Source organism: Myodes glareolus, chromosome 13, assembly GCF_982192425.1.
Source record: "Myodes glareolus chromosome 13, mMyoGla1.1, whole genome shotgun sequence".
In the NCBI taxonomy this organism is placed as follows: domain Eukaryota; kingdom Metazoa; phylum Chordata; class Mammalia; order Rodentia; family Cricetidae; genus Myodes; species Myodes glareolus.
In genome coordinates this window covers 28475594-28490021 of record NC_142038.1, presented here as the reverse complement: position 1 = coordinate 28490021, position 14428 = coordinate 28475594, and the positions used below count along the sequence as shown (strand labels likewise).

The 14428-nt window shown below is 39.0% G+C and overlaps 1 long non-coding RNA gene across 1 annotated transcript; it reads right to left on the bottom strand.

Annotated features, from left to right (window-relative positions):
* Window positions 1-8892: 8892 nt before the first annotated feature.
* On the bottom strand, window positions 8893-14162 carry LOC125390629 (uncharacterized). Its single transcript, XR_007228828.3, has 3 exons — window positions 13964-14162; window positions 13137-13343; window positions 8893-9531 (listed from the first exon to the last, which is right to left on the bottom strand). It is a non-coding gene; the product is annotated as an uncharacterized LOC125390629 (long non-coding RNA).
* Window positions 14163-14428: the final 266 nt, after the last annotated feature.

Here is a 14428-nt window from a genome sequence, read left to right as displayed (position 1 = left end):
ACATCTACAACTTACTCTCAGAGAACAAGATAAATACAACTTCAACAGAATAAGCCACATCACTGAGCTTATATGGTGAGCACTGCCCACTGGTTACAGTGCCCAAAGTATCATCATTTGTATCAAGAACACCGTGTCTCATCACCACCTAAATCATCCCCAACACTGAAATTTTGTGATTCATCTGTCTTTCAGGATTTAGTTCCTGAAGCCAGTGAACTTTCTTATCCCTTAAAACCAATAAGTCATGTGTCAGTGTGAGTTAATAGGAACTTCGCTATGCAATTAATACAAAGGAGAATTCCATATCAATATGTTTTGCTATTATTCTATAAAGTCTTTACCAAAAGAAGTTATAATATGCACTTAGACATACATAAGAGATGAATATATATGCATATATATTCCACATATATGTTCAACAATGCATTTTCACTTAAAATCTATTCATTAATGCATCTCTAACTGCCATTAAGAAAGGATGAGTTGTCAGTCCTCGTACTGGAACCCTGCGAGTTAAAGGTAACATAGGCCATGATGAGAATCAAGCTGGACCATTAAGCAGTTATTTCACATTCTACCGCTTAAAAGCCTCAGCATACAATCTTATTAATATTCTTTCATAATTAAAACTATCTCTAAGGAAATAAGATTTGAGGAAAATGATTCAGGGTGCTATATTTTAACCCACCCCAGCCTCCCTTCTTATTCAGAGGATGACCTATACATGGTGCCTTGCTATTACCACCTACGATTCTGAAGCTTTCCAAAGACAGCAGCAAAATTATTAGAACATAAAACATCTCTGCAGTCAGTGGTAATTTTATCCCAATGAATAGTTAAAAAATTTCAGAAGCTACCTAAGAAGAAAAGAGACATCCGGGAAATGAAAATTAAAGCTACCTTGAGATTTTATCTTAATTCTGGTCCGAATTGCTAAGATCAAAGAAACAAATGACTGCAAATGCTGGGGTCTGTGTGGGGATAAAAGGAACGGTTGGTTATCCACTGCTGGTGGAACTAAAATTTTCACTCTTAAAAATCAAATCACATTATTTTGTATATAAAACACCCTAAAATATTTTAAAAGCATGATTCCGTATGGTTTAAGATCTACTAGTTATTTAAGAATAAAATATTAAGAATATGAAGACAGAGTTTGGGGTTTAGAATCTGACTCATCATTGGGTTCCAAATCATTTTCGTCCCAGGTGGGAATCTTCTGTTTATTTCCATTTTAGGCTTGATTTAATCTACACCCCAGAGAGAGGAAGTCATCCTTTTGGCTCCTGACATTAGCTTTAAAACAACAGACTTTTCATTCATTTCCTTATGCATTTTACCTGAAGTCAGTTTATCCCTACAGAGCACGTGCGCACACGCATCTGTGTCTGTTTGTATGTATATATGTAGGACTGTCTTTAAAAACAAAATAGCTTTCCCTGCTGTGCATGACGCCATCATAAGTCAGCCTCTTTAGCTTCTGTAGCTGTGCTCCTGTTCAAAAGGTATCCAATGAAAACAATTTCATGGCAGATGTCACACTAATAACTATTAAGGAGAGTTATTGCCTGCTAAGCAATCAGAGTGCCCACTCTTTCCCAAGAAATGTCTAGATAGCACTTAATACCAGGAAAAACTTTTAATACCTTCAATTCATAGATATTCTCTTAGTTGCAATGATGTGTATTCTCTTTGACTGTCTCTATTGATAATGAAGTAGAAATAGACAGCAAAGAAGTTGTGAAACTGTGTCTTCAGAGCTTGTGAACCTGCAGTTCAAGATATTTGAAAGATATATCTCAAACTCTTACCTGCATGCATATATATAAAACAAAGAAATCCTCAAATTATGTAAAAAGTGATTAAGAACTTAAGGATCGCTTTTTATTATTGTATATTGATGATATAAAATAATGTTTCATTCTAACATCCTCAAGTGTCTAATGTATCTAGATCACATTCATCCTGCACTACCCTATCTTGACCCTATATCCCTCTCCCTGAAAAGTTTCCTATTCCCAGATAGTATCCATCCATCTTTCCCCCTTAAATATAGAGAGTAAGTATGACAAAAAGAACACGTGATCTTCCTCTACATATAATGGATTTTGGGGATCCAGTCTGTTTGGACACTCACCTTCCTGGACCTGGAGGGAGGGGGAAGGAACTGGAACTTCCCACAGGGCAGGAAACCCTGACTGCCCTGTGGGACGAAGAGGGAGGAGGAGGGGGAGTAGGGGGAGTGGGAGGGTGTTGGGAGGGGGGATGGAAATGGAAACTTTTATAATTTAATAAAATTTACTAAAAAAAAGAAAAAAAAAGAACACGTGATATGTCTTACTTTGTTTAACATAATGATCTCCAGTTACTTCCATTTCTGTAAACATAATTTCATTCACTGTTTCAAATGAATAAAACTCCATTGTGTGTAAGTAGTACATCTTTATCCATTCATCTGCTAAGACACTTAAATGAATTCTTTGTCTTGGTTATTGTGAATGATGTTGCAATAAACATGTGTGTGTGTGTGTGTGTGTACATGAGTCACTGCTGTATGAAAACTTAGATCTTTTCAGTATAGACCCAAGGATAGTATAGCTGAATTATATGAGAGTTCTAATTTCTGATTCGTGAGAAAACTCCATTCATATTTCCATAATGGGTGAACTAATTTAAATTCCTACTATAGTGTATAAGGATAAGGGTCCCTTTATCTTTCCAATGTCACCTGCATTTGTTGGTCTTTGTTTCCTGATCATAGTAATTTTGACTGTGGTAATAATTTCAATTTTTACATTTATATTTATTAGCATTTCCCAGTAAACAAATGATATTTAATTGGATACTTTTTCATATATTTACTGGACATTTGAACTTCCTTTTAGCAGTAAAATTGATTTGTCCACTTATTAGTTGGGTTACTTGTAATTTACTTCAATTTTTGAGTTCTTGAGACAGTCTATATATTAATTCCCTGTTAGATGAATACATAGCAAAAGATTTTCTCCCATTCTGTGGCTTGTCTTCACTTTGTTGTTTCTTTGACTATGGAGAAGCTTTCTAATTTTATATAATCTTATTTGTTAATTTCCTGAGCTACTGAAGTTCCACAAAAACTGTTTTGACTATGTCCATGTATTATATGTCTTTCCTTGGTTTTCCTCTAGGAATTTCAAAGTGCTTTAACTTTTACATTAAGATCATGGATCCATTTTGAGTTGGTTTTTGTACAGAAAGGGGAAGAGAGAGGCAGGGGTGATCTTGTTTCATTATTCTGCCTGTGGATTTCCAGCACCATTTCTTAGCAAAACTATGCTATGTATGTTTCTGGCATAGTTGTGAAGAGATCATGCGGCCACAGCTTCATGGGTTAATTAACGAATCTTCTTTCTGATCTCGTGACCTATATGTCTGTTTTTGTGCCAGTGCCATTTGAGATGTCAACTCTTGCTCTAGTATAGTTTCAAGTTAGGCATTTTGATATCTCGCTCACTAAGTTTGACATCTACGATTTCAATTCCTGGCTATTATAAATAAAGCAGCATTGAGCATAATTGATCAAGTGTCCTTGTGTCAAGATGAAGCATCTTTTATGTATATGTCCAAATGCTGTATAGCTGGACCTTGAGGAAGATCAATCCCAAATTTTGTGTTACACAACCATATTGATTTTCATAGTGGCTTGACAAGTTTGCACTTCCATCAACAATCTCACCAGCATGAGCCGTCACTTACGTTGTTGGGCTTGTCTTTCTGTCAGGTAAACAGGGAATCTCCAAGTAGTTTTCATTTGAATTTCTCTGATAGCTAAGGATGTTTCTTTATGTATTTCTCAGCCATTTGAGTTTCCTTTATTGAAAATTCTTTGTTTAGCTATGCACCCCATTTTTAATTAGATTATTTTGGCTTTGGTATCTTAAATTTTTTGTATATTTTGGATATTAGTCCTCTATAAGAAATGGAGTTGATAAAAGTATTTTTCTTTTCTGTAGGCTACCACTGCCTCTTTTCCCTGCTTTTCAAGTTCATGAGGTCCTATTTACTAATTGTTGAGTTTACTGCCTACTTTATTGGTGTTCTGTTCAGGAAGTTGTCTCTTGTGACACTGTAGTCAAGACTAGTCCTGACTTTCTCTTCTATCAGGTTCAGTATCTAGTTCTATGCCAAGGTCTCAATTCACTTGGACTTGAGTTTTTTGCAGGGTGATAGATATGGATCTATTTGCATTTTTCTACATGCCAGCTTCCAGTGTGACCAGCACCATTTGTTAAAGATGTTTTCTCTTTTCCATTATATATTCCTGACTTCTTTATCAAAAATCAGGTTTCAAAGGTGTATAGATTTATGTTGGGGTCTTCAATTCAATTCTATTGAGCATGCTTGTTTTTATGCCAAAGCCATCATTTTTATTACTATAGCTCTGTAGCATAACTTGAAATTAGGAATGATAAGGCCTACAGCAGTTCTTTTATTGTTCAGGATTATTTTAGGTATCCTGGGATTTTTGTTTTTCCATTTCCTTCAAGTCCTGTAAAAAGTTGTGTTGTAATTGTGATAGCTTTGTAGATTGATTTCAGTAGGTGGCCATTTTTACTTTGTTAATCCTACTGATCCATGAACATGAAAGATCTTTCCATATTCTTATATCTTTTTCCATTTCTGTCTGTCTTCAAAGACTTGAAGTTTTTATTATACAAGTCTTTCACTTACTTGGTTAGAGTTACTCCTAAGATATTTTACACTCTTTGAGGCTTTTGTGAAACATATTGTTGTTCAGTCCTTTTGTCATTTATATATAAGAGGGTTACTAATTTATATGTGCTAATTTTATATGCAGTTACCTTGCTTAAGGCATATAATAGCTGTAGGAGTTCTCTAGTGATATTTTTAGGGTCATTTAAGTATACTATCTTATCATCTTCAAATAAAAATACTTTGACTTCTTCCTTTCTGAATTGTATCACCTTGACCTTCTTCGGTTGTTTTATTTTGTTAGCTAAGATTTAACTACTATATTGAATAGGTATAAAGAGAGTAGACAACCTTGTCTTGTTCCTGAATTTAATGGAATTATGTTATTTCTCTTCATATAATCTGTCTTTGGCTAATTTGTCTTGCTGGAAGTTGCTTTTTAATGTTTAAGTATGTCCATGGTATCCGTAATCTCCCCAGGACCTCCATAATGAAAGGGGATTGGACTTTTGTCAAAGGCCTTTTCTGCGCCTGAGATGATGATGTGGATTTTGTCTATGCTTGTTTATATGGTGGGTTATAGGACTGATTTTCATAGATTCGCCCATCTCTGCATCTCTGGGATGAAGCCTAGTTGATCATCATGAATGATCTTTTTATGTGTGTTTGGATGCAGTTTGTATTTTCTTGAACTTTTATATATATTTTCATAAGGGAAATTGGTCTGTAGTATTCTTTCTTTGTTGGATCGTTGTGTGGTTTGGGTAATTGTGTAACTGTGGTCTCATAAAGTAAATTGGGGAATGTTCCTGAGGTTTTTATTCTGTGGAATAATTTGAGAAGTATTGTTAACTCTTCTTTTAAGGTTTGGTAGAATTCTGTGCTAAAACCATCTGATCCTGGGAATTTTTTTTTTTTTTTTTTTTGGTTTGGAAAACCGTTAATGACTGCTTCTATTTACTTAGGTGATGTAGATCTATTCAAATTGTTTGTCTGATTCTGATTTAACATTGGTGAACGATATGTTGTCTTTTGGTGTTTTGACTGGAGAGAGACATTTGATCCTGGGAACTGCTAAGAAGCATATCTTGACTTTAAAATATGGGTAGAAGGATGTGTTGCTTTGGGAAAGAGGTTCTGCTTTTGTTTCCACGGAAGATAAGAATCCGTGGATTCATTCCAGATTAATGTGGTTTGATGCACCAAGTCCCCTTGAAGTTTGCTGTGAAACTCCCCCCGCCTCCCCCGCCAACCCCGCCGCCAGATTACTTCACTCCGCAGCAGGAAGAAACACTGCCCAAATTCCCAAAATTGTTATTAGAGGTTGTGGGCCTGAGGAGGACACTGCGGCAGTGCCAGGAGCATCAGCAACGGTGGCAACAAGTGCTAGAGCTGAGGCAAGCCAGAGCCGCTCAGACCTTGCTGGACTGCCGGTCTGCACGCAGTAGCATGTAGAGAAGGCACCACGCCCAAGAGTCTGTGGCACTAGCGGCAGGCTTTCCTGCAGGACCCAAGGGACCCGCACAGTAGCCACGAGAGATCCCCGAGCCTGCCTGCCACCTCAGCTGGTTGTGGTGGTGCAGGCCAGTAGGATTTGCTAAAGGAGGCAGAGGCGAGAGGATCTGGAGTATGAGGATGACTGCCAAGCTGTCCCAGCTGAGGCTTCTGAATCACCGTGAGTGGCCGCTATTGTCACCACTGTGGCCTCCATCACGGCAGTTGAAATTGCCATCAGCCAGATGGCTGCTGTGACTATCTTGTAGCTGGCACCAGAATTTAATGTCATTCATGTGGAACATAGAATGAGCAGGTTTGCTAGGGCATTTTCCAACTTATTGCTATCATATCTGTGCTACGTCAATGCCAGTCCGGAACCTTGGTCTAATTATATAGAAAAGCGGGAACTATTGGGGGCTGTGGACCCCCAGATTCTTAATTTCCTGTAAACCACTTGCTTGCAGCTGCTCTGAGCCAAACAACTTGTTTTCCTGTGTTTGCAGCTGCTCTGAGCACAAGATCCTCAGGAGTTCCTGATGGCAGGGGAGTGGGTTCTGGTGGCTGCAGTTGAAAGATCCCGAGAGCTGGGGCATGACCAGAGCCCTATATAAGCTGCCCCTAAACACAATGAAGTTGGCATTCTTGTTTCAAGGATAACCCGTGTCTCTGTCTCTCTCTGTCTCTCTGTGTGTGTATGTGTTTAAATCTCCAGGCTCCTTTCCCGGCTTGCAGACCATACTGTAGCGTGTAGAGCAGACATTGTGCTTTACACGTTATAGTTGTGACTAATGTGGTTTCTACGTAAAATGTGTTTCTCGGTACTGGGAGCTGATAGTTAGGAATGGCAGGAGAATTTAGAGGGATCTGCAGGAGAATGAGAGCGGAGTGTTCAAAAAGGGTCTGCTTATTTTGTTTTCTTGGAAATGGGAAGGGAGAGACAGCTAGTAAAGGTCACCCCAAAGGCTCTACTATAGCACTGGGGATAAGAATGGGGACGATGGAACTAGAGAAGCAGAGAGGGAATATCTACACCCTGCCTGCCTTCTTGCCAGGAGTTGTCTGCGGGTTAGCATGAAGTTCCTGGCAGATTTGGGGACTGGAACAAAACAATGAGTGGGAGGAGGAGGAGGTGTGAAGGGGGAGATCTGCAGATGGGAGTGGGAGGAGGGGCAAGGAAGGCTGCCACAGGTGGGGATGAGACTGAAGGATTGGACTCTGAAAGGAGGGAGTGATGAAGGCCTTCAGCTGGCTTACCTATTTTCCTGGCTCTGCTCAACTGGTGTGTTCCCAGTAAATGTTTGCTGGGGTTGTAGGCTGGGATACAGTTGGAGGAAAGAAAGTTGAAGGAGAAGATCTTTGTGATCCCTTGAGGATGAGGTCAGAACAGAAAGGGAGATCAGAGCAGGTTTTCTGCCACACAGCTGGGGATGAGGCAGAGAGGTTTGAATCTGGGGAAGAATAAGGAAAGGTATGGAATCGCTATCAGCCTACACTTGCCCTGTCTCAAGCTTCCCTTGGGTGAGCATGGGTTGACTGGTGAGGTTGGGGGCAGGACCAAGCAATGGGGGTGGAGTTAGAAGGAAAGATCTCTGAGTAAGATCCACAGGAGATGGATGTGGGGAGGTAAGGAAGGCAGACACAGGTGTTCTGCTGCAGACATAGGGATGAAACTGAGGTATTGTATCTTGGGGAACACAGAGAGAGTGTTTTTGGGTAATTTCTTGTTTCTATCTCCCATATTACCAAGGAAGTATTAAGACTGTAGATGTTCATTTCCTCATCCAACTTTACTTGAATGATAGGGATTTGAACTCAAGTCCTCATACTTGCATGCCACATACTTTACCCACTGAGGCATCTCCCTAGCTCCTACTGTTGTTTTTAAATATTCATATTTATCTTAAATATTCATATTTGACCTAAGTATTCATATTTAACCTAGATGCATTATGAAGTCAGAGATAGATTTTTTTAATCAAATATGTAATAAATTGGTTAGTTCCTTTATCTTAATGACATAATAACATCCAAACCAATAGTTTTAAACAACTTCTATACCAACCCATAGGTAAGGATGGAGAGAAAATGATTTTCCTATTTTTATAAAGGATTCTCCTCTCATACCCTGAAAAACTCTCCATAATCCAGCCATTTAATACATAAATAAAACCCCTCAGGAGCTAAAGACTCACTCCACGTTTCTGGGCTTCATTTTCTCTTGAAATGAGAGCACTGCAAAGATAGCGGCTCTAGTCTTTATGACATTAACATGGGAGCGAGATAGTACCACTGGCCCTCTGATGCTAATCATTCAAGTGTTCATTTTATTAATATGAATATATATAAAACGAGAGAGGCTCCCTAACCTATAAGTAGTTGTCTCAATCCAGCATATAAATAATGGCATTAATATCAGCAGACACATGATATTTGCTGTGCTCTAGACACACACTATTACATTCTACACAAATGAGCTCAACGCTCACAGTAAATTAAGAGTGATGTTTTTAAAGCCCAGAGATGCAGGAAACTTATGCAATGTCCCCAAAGACAAGCCACCCAAGAAGTTGCAGAAACCATTTTAACCCCATCAGTTGGGCTCTATATATTATCTCTTAGTGACTGCATAAGCTATCTATGACTCATTATTTCACAATCAGATGTTTATTTCGCATCTTCTAAATATCAGATACCATTTAAGCACCAAGAATGCATTAACATATGCAAAGCTCTGACCTCCATGCATTTATTTTATGAGGAACTGTAGAAACAAAGCGAAAACAGAAACTAAGCAAGTAAATACTCAAAGCCTGTAATAGAAAGTAACATTTGGATGAAATGTTGCTGCTATGAAGAAAAAGTAAACACAGAAGAAAACTGAGATCAGGAAGAGCTGCATTCCAGACTGCCATGGAAGTCTGAAATGCTGTGGTGGGAATGTGAACTACCATTTAAACTGTGGATAATACTGTAAGTTTGTGCGTCACAAATAAGATTTTTAAAATAACATAGATTGAGTGCTCCTGAATTGAAAACAATGTCACAGATTCTACTCCACAAAGTAGCACATCTCTATTGTAGGATGATTATTCACTGTCTTTGAATACATGCACATGTTTCCTTAGTAACAAAGTCAACATTATGTCTTTCAAAATGTCATAACATAAAAAGTAGGAGAACCAATTCAGTAGAAAGGAATTGGTCACCCTGGGGAAGAAGGTAGGGTGGGGAAAGCCAGTCAAATCTCTGGTGAATAGCAGTAGCAAGTCCCTCTGTGGAAGACAATAGCACTGTCACTCTGAGGAGCCAGTAGGGAACCATGAGGCTGATATGCAGGAACTGGAAGACAAAATATGGAGATGAAATAGGGAAATGAGCAAGAAGCACGCCTTTCAGACTAGAGTACCCAGAGGGGAGCAAGCCACCAGATACATCTTAGGAGGGTCATTTGGGCTGCTCTTTGTGAAACAGAACTTGTAGAAGTGATTAAAACTAGAGCACACTTTAATGCAACACAGTTCATTAGAATGGAATACAACACATACTTCCTGGTTCTTGGATCACGGGAGCAGAATACCTAATGAGCCTTCAACTAGATAGTTGAATGCTTTTCTTAAGAACAAGTCTCTCGGCCGGGCAATGGTGGCACATGCCTTTAATCCCAGCACTCGGGAGGCAGAGGCAGGCAGATCTCTATGAGTTCGAGGCCAGCCTGGTCTACAAGAGCTAGTTCCAGGGCAGGCTCCAAAGCTACAGAGAAACTCTGTCTCGAAAAAAAAAAAAAACAAAAAAAAACAAGTCTCTCTTTCTCTCTCTTTCTTTGTACAAAGAATAAATGTGGACCACTCCAACACTTAAAAGGAAATCCCAAATAAACCTAGACTGTGCACCTTTAAGGTGGTGGTAATGGTTGCAATGAGAATTGATATTTGTAAATAACCAGAGTGCTTTTGTTCTTTTGCTTTTATGAACAAAATATATTGGTTGAAATTAGCACCTGTTACAAAAGAAACAAACTGAAACTAGGCATAATTTACTTCTGAACATTCAAAAATAGAATTCTGTAAATAGGCTGATCTGTTGTGAAGGAACTAAAATATTCTTGCTTTCTTGCTTTTGTGTTTCTGTTAGAATATAGGGGGGAAGAGATAGAAAGAATTTTCACTCCTTTGATTATTTTGGAAAAGACAAAGGAAAATAAAAGGATATATAGAATATGGAACAAGTAAAAATGAAAAAATGTTATTGGTCCCATGCCTAGAATTCCTATTTGGGTTTTGGTCAACATGCATGATATAATAGAAAGTGAGGGTGTCCAAAAGCAGAAGAGTTCTTCACCCACCAACTTGTATAAATACCTACACAGAGACAGGCACACTTCAAATATTTAGGTCTCTTGCAACAAAATCCTATGCTAGGGCGCTGCTGTACCCACCTCTGACACATAACTTGGCAGAAAAAAGAGCTAAGAAATAATTAAACAGAATTGGAACTTCTGTATCCAGGAAGTTCAGGATGAAATACTTCTAAGTGAAGTACAGTAGCATTACAGAATTGACCACTTCAGCAGAATGGAACCAAAGTCAGAATTCAGAGGTTCCCTGATGGAGGTAGGGATGGTGGCTATTGAAGAATGGCATAAGGCAGACTCAATAGGTGGCCCAGATCAAGACTTGGGCAATGGTTACTCATCAAGACAAGAGTTACTAGGAAGGACCGCTCCTCCTAAAAGTCACAGAGTACACACACAGGGTGTTGTAACCAGGACACCTAGTACTCCCTATCTCTTTGAAATCATTTTTCCAGGATGTTGAAGGCAATTCTCAGAGAACCCAAAATATCTTTTAAAATATCCAAACACTACTACCTATAGTGGCATTTTAAATTATAAAAAACATACTAAACTTACACTAATTTATAGATCGAAGTTTTCCCCTCACTACATAGGCAGTTCAGGAGCAATGACCAGAATGCTCCTGACAAAGTGAATACAGCACACATTCTTTGCATATACAAGAAAATTAAATGAAATTCCTGTGTGACGTGCATGGTTAGCACATTGGGTTGTTTGCTGTGTGTCTGGCCTGACTGATTTCAAAGTCTCTACACTTGACACCTGTAGTGATATTTCATTTGTATTAATAAATAAAGCTTGCCTGAAGATCAGAATGCAATGTAGTCACACTAGTCATCCATACAGGCCAGGCAGTGGTGGCACACACCTTTAATCCCAGAAGCCACACTAGTTAGCCATAAAGGCCAGGTGGTAGTGATGCATGCCTTTAATACCAACAATAGAAAGAAATATCAGGCAGGATGACACAGGAACTCAGACTCTTTTGATCTGAAGATTTCATAGAGGTAAGAGTTCTCTAGTGACTTGACTGCTTTGCTTTTTTGATATTCAGGTTTAAACCCCTGTATCTGTCTCTGGATTTTTATTACTCGTACTACAGACACCAAAGCACAGTGACTTCTTAACAGACATTTCAGAAGAGAAAAGAATTTCAAGTCAAGTCCCAACATGGGACATAGAAGACATGTCATGTCAGTAGACTTATAGGTAGAAGCATGAGGCTGGAAGAACACAGGTCACAGGATATACCATTAGATACAATCATACAGAAACATTAGATAGAGAAAGATGTGCTGAGATTCCTGAGGCAGGAGAAAGTTCAGTCCAGCTCCTGGAAGTCTTTAGTAGACAAGGTTCTGGAGATGCCAACAGGGAAGCCTGAGTATCTCCAGTGGTGGGTCTCTCCAGAGCAGACATACTGGTAGAGAATCCAATCCCCAAGCAGCACATGTATTGGTGACACTGCTCCCCTGATGGTTCCAGAAGCACTCTCTCAGTTCCATACACTAACACTGATCTGTCAATCATGCAGAAATGAAGCCATCTTGAACACCAAGATTCCTTTTGCCTTCATGAGAACTATATGAACAAGCTGTATACGATCTTTAAAGACCCATTCTTTTCATACTCCAAAACATCTTCCTACCTATTAACTAAAGTCATTGTGATACATAAAATTATTCAACCTGTAAGAATTCTAAAATATACGCAGAAAGATTAATTTAATGTGTATTTTTAGAAAATCACACCGAAATATAATGCACAAGCATAATGATTATCAAGTTCTACTTTTATTTATTGTAGAAAGACAGGATAAGTGTGAGAATTCTAGAGAGAAAACAGCTACGCTATTAAGAAAAGGACTATTTCTCTTTGTGGTGGTGTCACTTGGGAGGCAGAGGCAGGTGGATTTCCATGAGTTCGAGGCCAGTCTGGTCTACAAGAGCTAGTTCCAGGACAGGCTTGGACAGGCTCCAAAGCTACAGAGAAGCCCTGTCTCGAAAAAACAAAAACAACTACAATGAAACAAAAGACAAAAAAGGAAGGAAGGAAGGAAGGAAGGAAGGAAAAAAGGAAAGAAAGAAAGAAAGAAAGAAAGAAAGAAAGAAAGGGAGAAAGAAAGAAAGAAAGAAAGAAAGAAAGAAAGAAAGAAAGAAAGAAAGAAAGGGAGAAAGAAAGAAAGAAAGGGAGAAAGAAAAGAACTATTTCTACCATCATTCTTTTAGTACCAAGGTTATACCCAAATATACTTTCACTTGAATCAGACAGAAAGAAGCCATCACAACCATGCCTTCTCAGCTCTGCTTTGCTTGGTTGGCTAGATTTGATCATTATTACCGAATCTCACTATCCAAAGGAAGATTCATCTCTCAAACCCCCATTGTGTTTGAAACCAATCCTTTAACTTCCTCTTCACTTTCCGTGTAACTCCACTTAGAATAACATGTCTTTCAGAAAGCCGCAAGGCAGTAAATCTCAGGTTTGCACTGAGTGGAAGCATTGCATTGGTACAGCGGCCAGTGTTTCTCAGAGAGACTACACATAGACTGAAGGATCTTGCAAGAAATGTCTACGGGATTCAACTCACTTCTTTCCGGAGGGGAAAAATACAAAGACATTCAAAACCAGTTGGAGAAGTTTGTCTTTCCAGTAGCTGGGATGTGTCTACAGACGGGAAAGGAACACAGAATTTCCTTTTCATGTTGGAGAACCCATCTGTCACTCGTTTCGTGCTGGGCAACACGTTTCCCATGGGCTGAGTGTCTCAGTTGCCCTGCCAAGTTCTCTTGCTTACCTGGACTTACAATCAGAAAAACAGAGAGAATAAGATTGTCATTAAAATACTGTAGCCACAAGGTACTGACACTGACTTAATAAACATAACTTTATATTATTTCTGTGTTGAAGACAATTATGCATTATATTATGTTAATCACATCTCATTAAGTTTATCTAATTAACATATCTAATTTGCATGTTTAAGATAATTGTATATGATACATTTCATCTATTTTAACATTATAATTTTAAATAAGATATTTTAATGAAATACTTACATAATGCAAAAATAGAGAAAAGTGGGAATTTTTTTCTTTTTATAGTTTTTTTATTTTTTAAAAAATTACTTTTCATTTTACATACCAAACCCAGTTATCCCTCCCTTCCCTTCCCACCCTCACCTCTCCCCTTTCCATTCCTCATCCACTCCTCAGAGGGGTAAGACTTTCCTTAGGGAGTCAACAAGGTCCGGCATACCCACTTGTAGCAGGACCAAGCCCCTCCTCCAGTGTCAAGGCTGAGCAACCATATGCAACCAGAGGGAATGGGCTCTAAAATGCCAGTTCATGCTCCTGGGAGACTTACTGATGTGACTGCCAGACCCCCAACAGATCAAGCCATATAACTGCCACCCACCTTTAGAGGGTCTAGTTTAGGTCCCATAAAGGTTCCCCTGCTATCAGTTCATAGTCAATAAGCTCCCAATAGCTCAGGTCAGCTGTCTCTGTGGTTTTCCACATCATGGTCTTGACTCCACTGGTTCATATGACCTCTTCTGTCTCTATTTAACTGAACTCCAGGAGCTCAGACCAGTGCTTGACTGTGGGTCACTGCAACTGCTTCTGTCAGTTACTGGGTGTAGGTTCTATGATGACCAATAGGGTAGTCACTAATCTGGTTAAAGGGGAAGGCCCTTTCAGACACACTTTCTGTTATTGCTAGGAGTCTTAGCAGGAGTCATCCTTGTGGATTCCTGAGAATTACCTAATACCAGGTTTCTCCCTAACCCCATAATGGCCCCTTCTACCAAGATATCTCTTTTATTGCTCTCCCCTTACCCCATCCTCCTCCAACTTGGTCTTCCTGACCCATGCCTTACCC